We start from the raw sequence: 13,838 nt of genomic DNA, 5'->3' as shown, positions 1-13,838 counted from the left end.
CACAAGTCTCCTCAAAGAAGGGAACCCCCAGTTCCTCCTGTGCCTTCTACCCACCAACTGGACAAAAAGACAAAGCAGAAAAAAGCCATGAGCTGGTGCTGAATCAAGGCACTGCTTCGGGTCTTTCCTTTATCCAAACAACAGTGTTAAAGCTGAAGAAACTCTGACAGCTTTGAGATCTGAATATTTGTCATAAATATACCTGAAATTCACCAGATGGTTAAAAACTGAGGAGACAAATGACAGGAGAAGGTATTGAGAGACTAAGAACGTGCTCACAAGAATTTAATTGCCTTACAAAACCAAGATAAAAAAATCACTTTGGGTAATTAGGTAAAATACAATTGTATGTTGCATTCCCTGAAGGTCACTACATTAATGAAGGGAATACATAGAAAAATGCAATTATAGGAATAAGAGTATTCAGTCAGTTAATCTTTTGTCAAGTTACAAAAATTAAATATTGTAGTTGTCATCTTCTGAGACCTTTTTGTAATAGATATTTTACTGGTAGCATGCTCAAACCCACTTCGCACTGTTGCAGCATCATTGAGTCTCAGTCTGTCCTTCCGTACGTATGCAGTGTGAAGCACACTAAAGGAGTGTGCTGTGTCTGAGAATAGGATTAACTTCCTGTACTACAGATAAATAATTACCCAAATATTTTCTTAATCTGAATTATTATTTTTTAAAGTCTGGGAGCTACAACTGTATTTAGTATTCAAGTGCAGTCACACCAAGGTTTAGTGAAGTTATGCAAAACAAAGTTTATCAACAGGGCTGCCACAAGAAAGAAGGCAGATCACTCATCTGACTATAAACTAGAACACTTCTCTGTATCTTACAATATTCAAAGAAAAGCAAGATAAAATGTTTCATCAAAGTTACAAAACAAAAATTCATTAAATTAGTTCTGGGCTTCTACAATCCTAAAGATTTTTCTACAATCCTGAAAAAAAAAAAAAAGAAGTCCTCCAAATTTCTAATGGAAAAAAAGGTGCTTTTGAAGTGAAATTTCCAGCTTTTTCCCTTCTTGAGAAGATTATTATTGTTTGCCTCTAAGAATGTTTGAAAAGATGTAAATGAGAACAAATGCATAGCATTTTACAGTTTCCTCTGAAAAACTGAGCTATAAACCCTGCTATTTTAGGCTAATTGTTTGACTCCAGATGAGTATCAAAGGATGGAGCTGACTGAGAAGTTGACCATGTACAGTAATTTATGAAGAGAAGAACTCCAAGAGAAAAAGAATCTGGGTTGGTATATGCATGAGATTTTTAATAATGACTTGACAATGGCCATCGCACTTATTGCAGCAAAAATGAAATACTTGTTTTAGAAGCTCAAAGTCTATAATCGGAAAGAGGTTTACTGTGCATGTGACTAGGAATGAGAAGGATTATTCTAAGTGTAATACAAGTGGGAAAGGATTACAAAAAAATGTGACATGGGAGAAAAAATATTCATCATATTTAATGATAAAGAAACGCCCCACCAAAAATAACTTTTAATAGGTTATTGATACCTCTGGCTTTCTCAGAATAGCAATGGATACATTTGTGTAGTAAGAAAATCATTCACTTAAATCCAAAAAGTCTAAATGAGAATGATTCTCTCTGCTTAGTTTATAAATTCTTCTTTTCACTCCCACAATTCTGTTATTCCTTTTCTGGTTCATTTGTAAATACTTTCTAAAAGATGATTTTAAAATAGTCATTAAAAAAAAAAATGTACTCTTAAAAGAATGATGAAAAAGAACCAAAATGAATAGTTTCAGGAAAACAAAATAAAAACATTTGTCATTCTTCAACAGCTATTGGGCAAGATTGGCAAAGGAAGTGACACTCTTAAGACATCCCCTAAATTAATGAGTGACTGAATTTAATTCCTGAAACAAGAAATCTCTTTGCTTTCAATGACAGGGTCTTTCCCAGGCTGCAGTATTTAGCTAATGCTGCAGTTTTGCAATTTGCACCTTCCTTTTACATCCCAGGCAAGGACTCTCCTGCAAGCAATTAACCTCCATGGAATCTCTATACATTGATAGGTCCCACAGGGGGAATTAAACTGAGTCATATATCTGTTGAAGTTAAAGACAACTCCCCCACGGACTTCAATGGGAGCAGGATCAAGATCTCAACTTGTACAGTCTGAAAATGAGAAAAGAATAGTATGCTTGTGTAAGCAGGCTCAAACTAACTTATTTTTGTTTGACTTATATATAAACTGTATGGGAAATTAATGTAGGATTTTTCCATTTGTGTATATCTGTCACCAAATCAGTAATAATAAATCGAAAGGGATTTTCCAAATTCAAGAGCTCTGTCATCCTGGCACTGAAAAATTCCATTCCAGAAAATGAATCATGTTGCTGCGGAAAACACTCAAAGGACACCTTGGGTTCAACTGATGGATTAACTTCTTAATTTGCCCAATGAAAGTCATCATTGCCAGCGTGTAGGAAGCTGGGACACTACTTTCGAAAGGCTGGTTCCTGTTGCATTTACTCTTCTGTTTGACCTTAACTCGCAGCCAGTTCAATACAAATAAAGGCAATTACTGAGCAAAGCAGAAGTTTAGCGCAGCTTGGTCTAAATCACAACGCACAACAAACCGTGCTTTTTCCTCTCATCATTCACAATCTTCTTTTAAATGTGCTTTTCCGAGGTCATTTCACTGAGCTTGCTCAGCTCTATTAAACACAGAGATGCAATTTAGGGAGAGCACAATAGCCCAGTGGAGTGACGCCACCAAGGAAAAATGACCCTTGTGTACCAGGTTACCATTGTCCCATCTCCCAGTTGCTCTTACTCACCCACCTACACCACTCCAGCTGCAGGCAACTTAATGACGGGCTCAGCCTTTCAGCCTGGCAGAATGCTATTTATAACCCCCCGCAGCCCGGCTCTGATGCTATTCTTTCTTGCCATCCTCGAGAGGCATTATTCAGCCAGCATGACATGAAGAGATGGCTGGTACTACAGAAGAGCAGTTCCCAATGAACAGATCATTGTGTGAGGCATAAAGAAGACTCCCAGTTACCAATTAGGAAGGCCGAATTCCACCTTTATTTGGTGTCATGCAAAGTGTAAGAGATAAGAAGGAAAGTGACCATGGAGGTGGAAAGTAGACGGAAATAGGAAAGAAGAGATTAGTCAAAAACTTTCTTTTTCTCTATAGCATATATATATTTATTTTTTTTTCTTGAAAAAAGTTCTAGATTTTCTGTTAAGTGGAAGTACATTGAAGTGATAGGGGCTATTTGAGAGGAAAGGGTACAACCCCAGAGAGCTGCAATTGTCCCACGCTGCTGCCATTCACTGTCTCCTCCACCTCTGCTTTTTCTGCCATGCCCTCATACATCAAATCCCTCACTGTCCTGTCTGATGGCCACGCAGCCATTCTGTATTTATCTTCCTTGCTTGAAATAATAGTATGTAAAAGTTAAGAGCTCTTTATCAGCCTTTTTCCCCATCCCACCCACGTAGTTCCCCTGACATCTGCCATCCCATCCTCTCTACTTAACACTGCGGCCTTCCAAAGGATATGGAGGTGCCTTGTTATGCAGCCAGGCCAAAATAAATAAATGGAAGAACAAACACATAGAGAAAGGGACCCAAGGAGAGTGGGAACACCACAAGGATGCAGAGTCCGTCAGGCACTGCAAACGTGGAGATGCTTTAAAAAGTGAAGCAAGTAGCGCACTTCTCAGGAACGATGCCAGATCCGGAAAAATTATGCGAAGTTATATAAGATCTTCTGATGCTTATTATAATAAAATAACAGGTTTCAGGAGAATAATTGGCCCAGTGTGATGCAACAGCAATACCCAGCTGCTTACAGGCACTGTTTACCTTCATTACCTCCGTGGTGGCCAGGGCAGAAAGCCCTGAACAATTACAGCTTTTGGTATGTTCCTGAGGTGAGAGCAGAGTATCTCACACGGAATTAAGGAAAGGAGAACCAGGTAGCAATCTGGGGGAGTATCGGGGTTTGTTGATCATTGGCGGCTTCTAGGCTGTCTTTACCCATGCTTTTCAAGAACCACTTGTGTTTTGTTTTTTGTTTGTTTTGTTTTTCTATTAGTATCAATACTTTTCTTTGTTTAGTTTCTTTTTGCAATGACAAACTTGTCTTTATGACAGTCTGACCTAAAACTAATGTTCATGGGCGCATCTTTGGTGAGAAGATTGAATTACTATCTCCACTATGTTTCTTTCTTTTTCAGGAAAAAAAAAAAAAGAATAAGAGAAAAATCTTCATGCTAACTTTACCTCTACTTTGCCAATAGCCTCTAGATTATTTTTTTTAAATTTACTCTATCAAAAAATCCCATAGAATAGAAAAGCTATAAAAACTACCAATTTGAGCAAAGTGGATACCAATGAAGTGCTACAGCAGCATCTATGTGATGGGAATATTTCCTATAGTAATGTTAAGGCTTTTTCAGTGAAATGCGTGCTCTGAATTTAACCTGCCTAAGAACTTCAAAGTAACGATAAGCCTTCGGATAATGCCCATCCCTCTATTTCTTATGTGCTGTAGTAGCTTACTACTGTCTTCACTATTAACACTAAAATCAGGATTATTTTTTAAAAACACGATCAAATTTAAGTTAACTGGCTGTTCATTTTTGCAGGACAAAAAAATAAAATAAAAAATAATTTTAAAGATGCAGAAAACACACAATAAAACTCTAGAAAACTTTTTTTGTCCAGACATGGAATCAGACACATATGAGTTTATAAATTTTGGGCTAGCTTCCTGATCCTTTTAAACACAGCCAGATGTACTAAACTAGATCTTTGATCAGCAGGATTGTCAAGGAAATCTCTTGTTGTGGCCTGGTATATTTCTAATTTCTAATATTATAATCTGTTTCTGGGCAGCAGTACAAATAATACATATTGACTGTCTCTATGAGTTATTGCAGCTGCACATTTTACTTAGGATGCAAATGGAGGGCATTAGGTAGTGTTGGCACAGATCACTTGTGCTTCTGGAGTTCCTAAAAACCATGTGTGCCTACATTTGTGTTCATTCAAAAAAAAAAAAAACTAATTATTTCAAAACCGACAAGCTGCAAAGGAAGGAAAATATTCCTTGAGCTTCCATACCTCTGCACAAGGTTTATAAAGATTTTGGTGGAAGAAAAATCTAACTCAGGTAGCTCGAGGTGGAGTTTGTTGTGTATATCCAAGGTACCAAATGGTGTAATGGGTAAAATGGGGACTGGAACCAGTGCCACAGGATATCTTTTTGGACATTGACTCATGCACTCCTGTTCCTGCAAGTCAAGGTTAAACAACTCGGGCTTCAACCAGCCCTGCAAGTAATGTCCATCACTTGAAGAAATTAAACCCACATCCCAGGCAAGAAAGCTCTCTTTCCAACTGAGGCTGGGGAAGAGGGATTCTGGATTTTGTTTCTCTCTGACCTTGGCAGTCCAGCATACTTTTCTCAGCTTAAGTGCCATATGTGTAAAATAAGTGATGATAGGAGTAGTACCTTATAACCTATGGGCCTGCAAGGACAAATCCATCAATGCTTCTCTGGCACTTTAATGCTTACGGTGATGAGAGCTGTAAAAAGTGTACACACGGAGAAAATAATCCATTATCTACCCGTGCAGAGGACAAACCCTAGCATCCATTTCTTTGAAAGGAGTTCAGACTAAAGTGCCTGTTTTGAGACTCAGTTGCCTATTTTGATGATATCCCATTAATCTTCTAAACTGGAGCCTGTGGGTCAGACCAACAATTTATGTCTCGTAAGGGCACGGGATAGCTCTGAACAGAAAGATTGCACGCGTCCTTGCTACAGAAGTTAATTTACGTCAGTGAGCTGTCCTTGCCCAAACATTGCAAAAGGCAACACGGACACTTTGGGTTCTGTCAGTCACGCTGGCCCTTTTGAAAAGGCCTTGTTAAGGTGCAGGTTAAGAAGCTCTAATAAGAAAAACCTTAGTGGCCATTCCCTCAGCACTGTGGGGCACATAATTAAAATGCTAAGCTGGAGGTGGGAGCTATGTTTCCAGCTCGAAACTAGAGGCAATTTGCACCAATTCTGTCCTAGGGCTATCGTTTGCCTAGGAGATGGTGAACACAACCACTACCTGAGGCAGACCTCTCCCCACCTCTCATGTTCCATGGCAAACCTTCTCTTTCTGTGCTAGGAGTGGGATGGCTGCTTTGCTCCCCCCGTTATCCCACACCAAGCCAGAGATGCCGTTGCTCCCCAAGGACCACCTGCTGCTGTTCCGATCATCGCCTTCAATCCACCTGGGTCTCTGTGGCAAATGTGACGGCTTCGGGCAATCTAAGAGCATGCCACCACCTCCAGGGACGGGGGCATCTCTCCTGCGAGCAGAGGCTGGGAAAGCTGGGGCTGCTCAGCCTGGAGGAGGCTCAGGGGGATCTCATCCGTGTCCCTAAATCCCTGAAGGGAGGGTGCAGAGAGGACGGAGCCAGGCTCTGCTCAGCGGTGCCCAGTGCCAGGACAGGAGGCCATGGGCACAGCCGGGCACCCAGGAGGCTCCCTCTGAGCACCAGGCAGCACTTCTGTGCTGGGCGGGTGACGGAGCCCTGGCACAGGCTGCCCAGAGAGGCTGTGGGGTCTCCTCCTTGGGGATCTCCAGAAGCCGCCTGGACGTGGTCCTGGGCAGCCTGCTCTGGGTGTCCCTCCTTGGGCAGGGGTGGGAACAGGGGCATTCAGAGCTCCCTGCCAGCCTCACCCACCCTCTGGCTCTGTGATGAGCCGGCTTGCTGCGCTGCATCAGATCTGATATAGGGCAGGCAGTGGAGCAGAGCATCCAAGGGCGGGGAGGAAAGCATAGGCAGCAAGTGGAAGCTCCTCCTTTCATAAGCCAGGGGACTCCTGAAATGACTCCAGACTCGAAATCTGTCTCAGGAGCTGCCCAGGAGTGCTGTGAATTGGGAAGGACTGGGGAGGGACTGTGGGACATGCCCACAGCCTGACCCCCTGTGTTGTGCTGTGCAGCCATAGGGTGCATGTGTGTGTGGGGGGGGGTGTGACGTGTGTGGGGAGGGGTCTACAGTGGGTTGGCAACAAAACACAAAGACATGCAAAGTTATATGGCCACATCCCAAACAGGAAATATTTTAAATGTGTTCTCCAGAAAAGTAGGAAAATACTTTCTTCAGAAAACGATAAATCAATTTTTTCATGAAGCGTTGTTGTGTCACCTTCAGAAATTAAAATCAGTCATTACAGTAAATAGAGATTTTTATCTGCTTTACGTTCAAATACTGGTTCAGTTTCAATTCCCACCTCACCACAAATATAATACAAATATGGTCTTATTGCAGGGATTTTGAGATTACTGCATACCGCAAAAGATGCCACCTAACTCTTTTTCTTTACGCAGAAGAAAATTTGGTAGGCCAATCTATGCTAGAATAGCTCTTCAGCCTCACTGATAATTGGATGGGCAACGTGTAGAGGCTAACCTTTAGTATGAAGCTGAAATCAGGTGGTTTAAAACCTGCTCCCACCAGCCTGGGAAGCAGCAGGGAACAGGGCCTTCCTGTGCTGCCCTGGCAGCCAAGCCATACGGAGCATATGTTGAGCCGAGCTGCTGGTGACACCCCCTGTCAGCATCTGGTAATTTTCCTAGCACAGGCAAGATTTATATGAAAGCTTTAACTCTGAAAGTACTGAAGATCCACAGACAAATACATTCCAGAATATTTTTTTTAACCAACGGGTCAGAGGTGCTCCATTTTAACAAGCCAGTTTCAGGTGACTGCAGTACCATCAGCTTTATGCTGTACCAGGCCCAGAGATGTTTCATTTATCAGAAATCCTACTATTTTTCAACCGATAAACTGCTCCCATTCAGTATCCAGATCCACAGATCTTGCTGCCTGAGAAACGTTCAGCTGACTGTCACCGTGTGCCATGCACAATTTTCTACACCTCGATTTCCCAACCCTTCAGCAAAAAATGGCATAAAAACATTTTGATTGACTTATGTGTTTCATTGTGCTGAAGTCTAAGGAAAAGGGGACAGGGGGAGTTGAGGCTCTCTGGAGAAAGAAATCCTTCCTAAGCTCTGCAGTAAGAGGTCACGGCTTCTACTAAATCGTCCCATGTGCTAATAAAGTATATATATTCTCTTTTCTTAACAATCTTGCTTCTCCTATTGCTTAGAGAATGAAGCTACATTACCAGTGGAAACCAATATGTAATTTATAGCCAAATCTCATTTTACTGGAACCTCTAAGCTTTTGAGAGCTTATTATTCCAGATTTAGCCTGGTATTAAATGAGAGTGAAATCCAGGCTTTACAAAAAGCATTAAACTTGCTCACACGTCGTAATGAAAGAAAATTATCATGCAACCCGCCATGGCCTCATTTACCCCAAAACAGGAGTTGTTTTCCCAGGGAGGATATTGCGTGCTTGTGACTACTTTCTGCCACAATATTCTTATAGGGGATCATGTGGCTCCTTCAGCCTACGCTGCAAGTCTTGGAAAATACTTCATTGTCATCAACAGTCCACTCTTGGTCACATAAACTTCTACCTATTTCCCCATTTTCATTTAATGAGTAAACAACTCTTAACTTCTTAGTATTGCTAGCTTAGCTAATTGTGCTTGAATTTACACAGCAATCTCTCTCGTTTACAAACATCTCCTAAAACCTCAAAAATCTCATTCTCTCTCTCTTTTTTTTTTTTTTTTTTTGCTTATTCCCCAGAAACACACAGCAGCTGACCTGTTGGCCATTACGGCCATTACTCCAAGAAAACAAAACTGGCAGTCAGCAAGTTTTTTCCTTCTGCAGTCCAATTTCATACCTTGACTTCAGTAAAAGTACATCACTGTAGCTGTGATCTTGCAAACATTTCACATGCACGATTCTTTGCTGTGGCATGTTTAAATCATCCCTATCTCATGAGATAATCCACAGATAAGCGTGTACACAACTAGAAGGAGTGAGGCCAAAGGCCAATAGTGTGACAGCTTATTTCGAAAAGATAGCTATTAACACAGTTAGATATTTGAATTAAAGATTCCTCCAACAGTTCCTAGATCAGAACTGTTCTTTGTTCTTTGGCCAGCCTCAAGTATAGGTCTCAGGCTCAGGTTGTCTGCAGCTTTGAATTGCCTCTATTTGCAAGTAACTCCAGGACCAAAATCAAAGAACTCCTTGCGTGCTTAGCAATGGCTGGGCTGCTTAGCAGAGAAGGTGGGGGGTGTATTTCTGGAGTAATTTTCCCTGATTGCAGATGGAAATAAACCCCATTATTTAAAGGTATCAGGTCCTGTGTTTTTCCTTGCAAACAACAGAAAATTACGGTTTTCATCTACATATCAAACAGTGATAATAACTTTTTAGAAACATTAATTGCAACACTTTTTCTGTGCCAAATACCTGATTTTACAACACAGACCAATGCCATACTCTTTTCCTAAAATGAGTTTCAGAGAGAGAGAACAATGATTAATACTATAGTTTGCACGAGCTACACCCTATCTTGATTACATTAAGATACATTTTCCCAAAACATAAGCAACAGTTTGGCTTAGTACCCTTTTGTAAAGCCTACCTTTCCAAATGCCTGACTGAACTGCGCAAAAGTGCTGTAGCCCAACGCAGTCAAGACTGGTGAAAATGCACTGATATGGGGAACAGTCAATGGCTTACGTCTGCATTTGGTTGGCATCTGCCAAAATGGCTTGAAAAAAGCAGGGTTAATGCCAGTGAAGCTTCCCCCCCATCTCACCACCAGTGCAGTCGACCTGAACTCACAGCGCACAAAGCTCTCCGTTGTAAGGTATGGAAGTGCAGCAATGCACGGTGCCCGAATAGCACTGATAGGTGAGCTGCACAGATTATTTGCTACTCCAAAAACCACATACACGGTAACAGAGGGGCAAAGCACACTACAGCCAACACACAAATATTAAATATCAGCAACAGCCTAATGGTTTCACATTTAATTGGAACAACTAATAAAACCACAATTGTAAAAGGTAATTAATTACCGCCGTACATACCTAAATGTTTATGTCTTCCAGCAGCCATTAACTATGGGACCTGTTGTTCTGGATAAGATTTAATCTAAATGTTTGAAAATCCATTGCACAGAGTTTTGCACGGTAACAGCGTGAACCTTGCTCCAGAAAACCTGTTTGTTTTTTGAAAGAGCCTGCTGTTACCCGGGCTCAGGGCTGGGTGCTGCGCAGTGCTGAGTGCCGTGTGTGCCCCTAAACGCCAGTGGCAGCTCAAGGAGGTCGGCATGGGCCAGAGGCACTCAGCACCTCGCAGGATCGAGTCCTGAGTTAATATATAACAAAGGGCTGCACAGCGGTGTGTGAAATCAGCAAGTTAAACATACACTGAAAATAACTGTAACGACAGGGAAGCGAGCATATTTACATGAGCATTTCATTAAAGTCTGCGTGCTGCATAGTTTCAAATACAGTATTCACATATTTACGATATGAAAGCCAAAGTTTGGGGAGTGTTCTGGTGAAAGTAAAATTAAGCGGTCAAGGATGCGATATCCTAAAGTTGCAACTTCTACTTAACTGTTGTGCAAACTGATTGATTATTATCAGCTGGAGTCTACCTTGTGCAAGTAACATCTGACAGTGTGGACAAAATGAAAGACCAAGAGCAGCACATGGTAAATAATCCTCCACAAAAATTAAAATAACAACAAGCCCCCAGACTTTATTACCTAGCTCTAGTATTTGCAGGTGTCGGCAACAGAACAAAGTGCCAAAATCATACCTGGTCATCTACCGGAACAAATGAAAGAGGCAGAAATCAAAGGTCAAATTACGTCTTTCAGAGCTCCAAAATGCAACAGGAAATAATTCGGTGTGCAGAATCCACTGCAGGTGCAGAGCTGAGTTATTACAGTGGCAAACAATACAGGGAGGAAAACCTGCCAGAAAGATATGACACGTGCTTCTCTGTTTTTTGCTTCCTGGTGTCCAGAGGGAGAAACCACTCTGTGCTAGCCACCCACATTTATCTCAAGAGATCTGCCTGGCATCACGTATGAAAATGCAAAATGCCCCTTGCTTTGTACTCTCCAGTCAGTAGGAAATGTACATCTCCCTTCTGTATATGCCTTCCTATACACACAAAGTAATATATAACAGAATATCTGATACGTGATTCAGTCCTCTCTTTTCCTCCCAAGAAGAAACAGCAACTTCCAGCTTCACTGCTGCACTTTTTTCTCTGAATTAGAATGGCAGATTGTGAAAAAAACCTGCAATCCTGAATGCAGGAGAACACTAATTCAAAGAGAAATGGATTTCTGTATTACATTTCTTGGAGTTATTCTGTGAATAATCACAAAGAGAATTTTTAATGTCAACATTACATTAATTTCTTAAAAGTAGAAATGCCAACAAATTTACTTAGTAATAGATTTACATATCCCAAGAGCATTTGCAAAATTTAATTAATAATTTATAATGAAGTATGAGACTTCATATATGTCTCATGCAATAATTTGAAATTCAGATATTGTTGAACCTCTAATTATTAGGAACATTCATTTTAGCTGAAAGCTCTGTGGGAATTTCAGTACCAAGAAAATCAACTGTATGAGAGTATAATGGTAGATCTACAGATCCACTATGTTTGACTTATACTCAAAGCCTTCTGTGAAAGGAAAAAAGCAAACTCTTCATTGCAGCACTCATCTCATGTAAGGCTGGTCTTTTACCCTTTTAAGTCTTCTAAGCCTGATACAAGGTCCACTGAAGTTAACAGGGCAATTTCCTCTGCTTCTATCAAACTTCAGGTAAAGATTAGAATAAAGGCTAAATCCAAATAATTTTTGTAGTCTCAAATCACTCACCAGGGTGCTCATCTATGATGTAACCATAAAACTGTTGATTTTGGTCGTGGCTCTGGTTAGAAGGAAGTGAAGAAAATATCACATCTTGCTTTGGGGTTTGAAATATTAAGAGAAACTGAAAAGCAGATACTGCTACATGGCACAAATCAATCTCTAGGCAGTTCACAAGTACAAAGAGAAGGCTCAGGATTCAGAATACACAGGAAAAAATAAAAATAATAACAGAGAAACAAATGTGGGAAGTGTGTTTTCTTACAGGTTCTGGTATTCCTGCACATGAAACACTGCTTATGCTTGGCATGTCAAATGCTGTTACAGAAGGCAGACCAAAGTTTAGAGAACTTTATGACGCTTAAATTTCTAGTGAGACTAGCAGCAAAGTCCAGTCCAGTTTTGACAACTCAGTAACTGAAATATCTTCGTGAAGTTCCTGGTTAAAGAACAATAGACCATTATGTGTTGCACCTGAACTGTACCTGTAGTATCAGGCTCTCAAAGTACCTTACAAATTTGAGTAAGTTAAACCTTACAACTGTATGAAGTCTGCTATGCTTGTTATAACATTTTCTTTATTTTGGGAGGCTAAAGCCTGCTCTCGCAAAGTCCAGGGAGTTGATGCTGCTGTTTGTCCTGTTCCTTCATCCCATGACCCTCTACTCCAGAATTATTGGTCACTGCAGCCAAAGCTGCTCCCAGCCTTCACATCCTCAACCAGATCTTTCTTCTTTGCAAACACAAGCAAGTCCAGCAGAGTGCCTCTCCTCATTGGCTTCTCAGTCAGTAGTGTTAGGAAGCTATCCTCAATGTACTCCAGAAACCTCCTGGGTTTGTTGTGCTCCGCTGTGTTGTCCCTCCAGCAGATGTAGGAATGGCTAACACTCTCCATGAGAACCAGGGCTTGAAAATATGAAGCTTCTTTCACTTGTCTGAAGAATGCCTCATCTACATCTTCTTCCTGACCAGGTGGTCTATAGCAGACACCTACTACAATGTTGTCCATGTTGGTCTATCCATTAATCCTTACCCATAAGCTCTCAGCTGGCTCCTCATCTATCTTGAGGCAGAGCTCCATTCATTCCTGCTGCTCTGTCACACAAAGAGCAGTTCCTCCCACCACTGCCAGCAGGCTCAACCAAATAAAATGTTTAAGAAGGCTTGGACAATGCTAGGAGTAATACATTCGTGCTGGTGATCTAACTTGAGGCATGTTAACAAAACAACACGAGGAACTCTTGCTAATGGTTCCTGTGCTCTGTATGTTCTGTGAATAAAACAGCTGGCCTTCGGGGATGTTCATGTACTACTTTCCATTAGCTCTAAATTCAATTGAAAAATACAGAAAAATTGAATAGTAGATCACTTACTATTAGTTCATGCCAAATCAGGACACAGAAAAACATAGAATCTCATAGAATCACAGAATGGTTTAGGTTTGAAGGGACTTTAAAGCCCACCCAGCTCCAACCCCCTGCCATGGGCAGGGACACCTCCCACCACACCAGGTTGCCCAAAGCCCCATCCAGCCTGGCCTTGAGCACCTCCAGGGATGGGGCATCCACAGCTTCTCTGGGCAGCCTGTGCCAGGGCCTCACCACCTCAGAGTAAATAATTTCTTCCTAGTGTCTAATCTAAATCTCTCCCTCTTTTAGTTTAAAGCCATTATCCCTTGTCCTGTCACTCCACTTTGTCCCTCCCCAGCTTTCCTGTAGGCCCCTTTTCGGTGCTGGAAGGCTGCCACTATAAGGTCTCCTTGGAGCCTTCTCTCCTCCAGGCTGAACAACCCCAACTCCCTCAGCCTGTCTCCATAGGAGAGGTGCTCCAGCCCTCTGATCATCCTCGTGGCCCTCCTCTGGACTTGCTCTAACAGGTCCATGCCCTTCTTGTGCTGGGGGCCGCAGAGCTGAACGCAGGGCTCCAGGTGGGGCCTCACAGGAGCAGAGCAGAGGGGGAGAATCCCCTCCCTCACCCTGCTGGCCTCGCTGCTTT

At 41.7% G+C, this 13,838-nt stretch overlaps 1 protein-coding gene across 3 annotated transcripts in view; it reads right to left on the bottom strand.

Moving 5' to 3' along the window:
• Window positions 1-13,838, bottom strand: part of SPATA13 (spermatogenesis associated 13) — a 159,041-nt gene that overhangs the window by 50,639 nt on the left and 94,564 nt on the right. Inside the window, exon 1 of one of the 3 annotated variants that reach the window (XM_083839666.1) lies at window positions 10,027-10,170. The exons of the other annotated variants lie outside the window; for them this stretch is intronic. The gene's annotated coding sequence lies outside the window, so the exon portion shown is untranslated. Of the gene's footprint in view, window positions 1-10,026; window positions 10,171-13,838 lie in introns of those variants that run through there. 3 annotated transcript variants of the gene reach the window in all.

Source organism: Anser anser (genome assembly GCF_964211835.1).
Source record: "Anser anser genome assembly, chromosome: 1".
Lineage (NCBI taxonomy): Eukaryota > Metazoa > Chordata > Aves > Anseriformes > Anatidae > Anser > Anser anser.
Note: the sequence above shows the minus strand (reverse complement) of the source record. Positions and strands in the feature narration are given on the sequence as shown.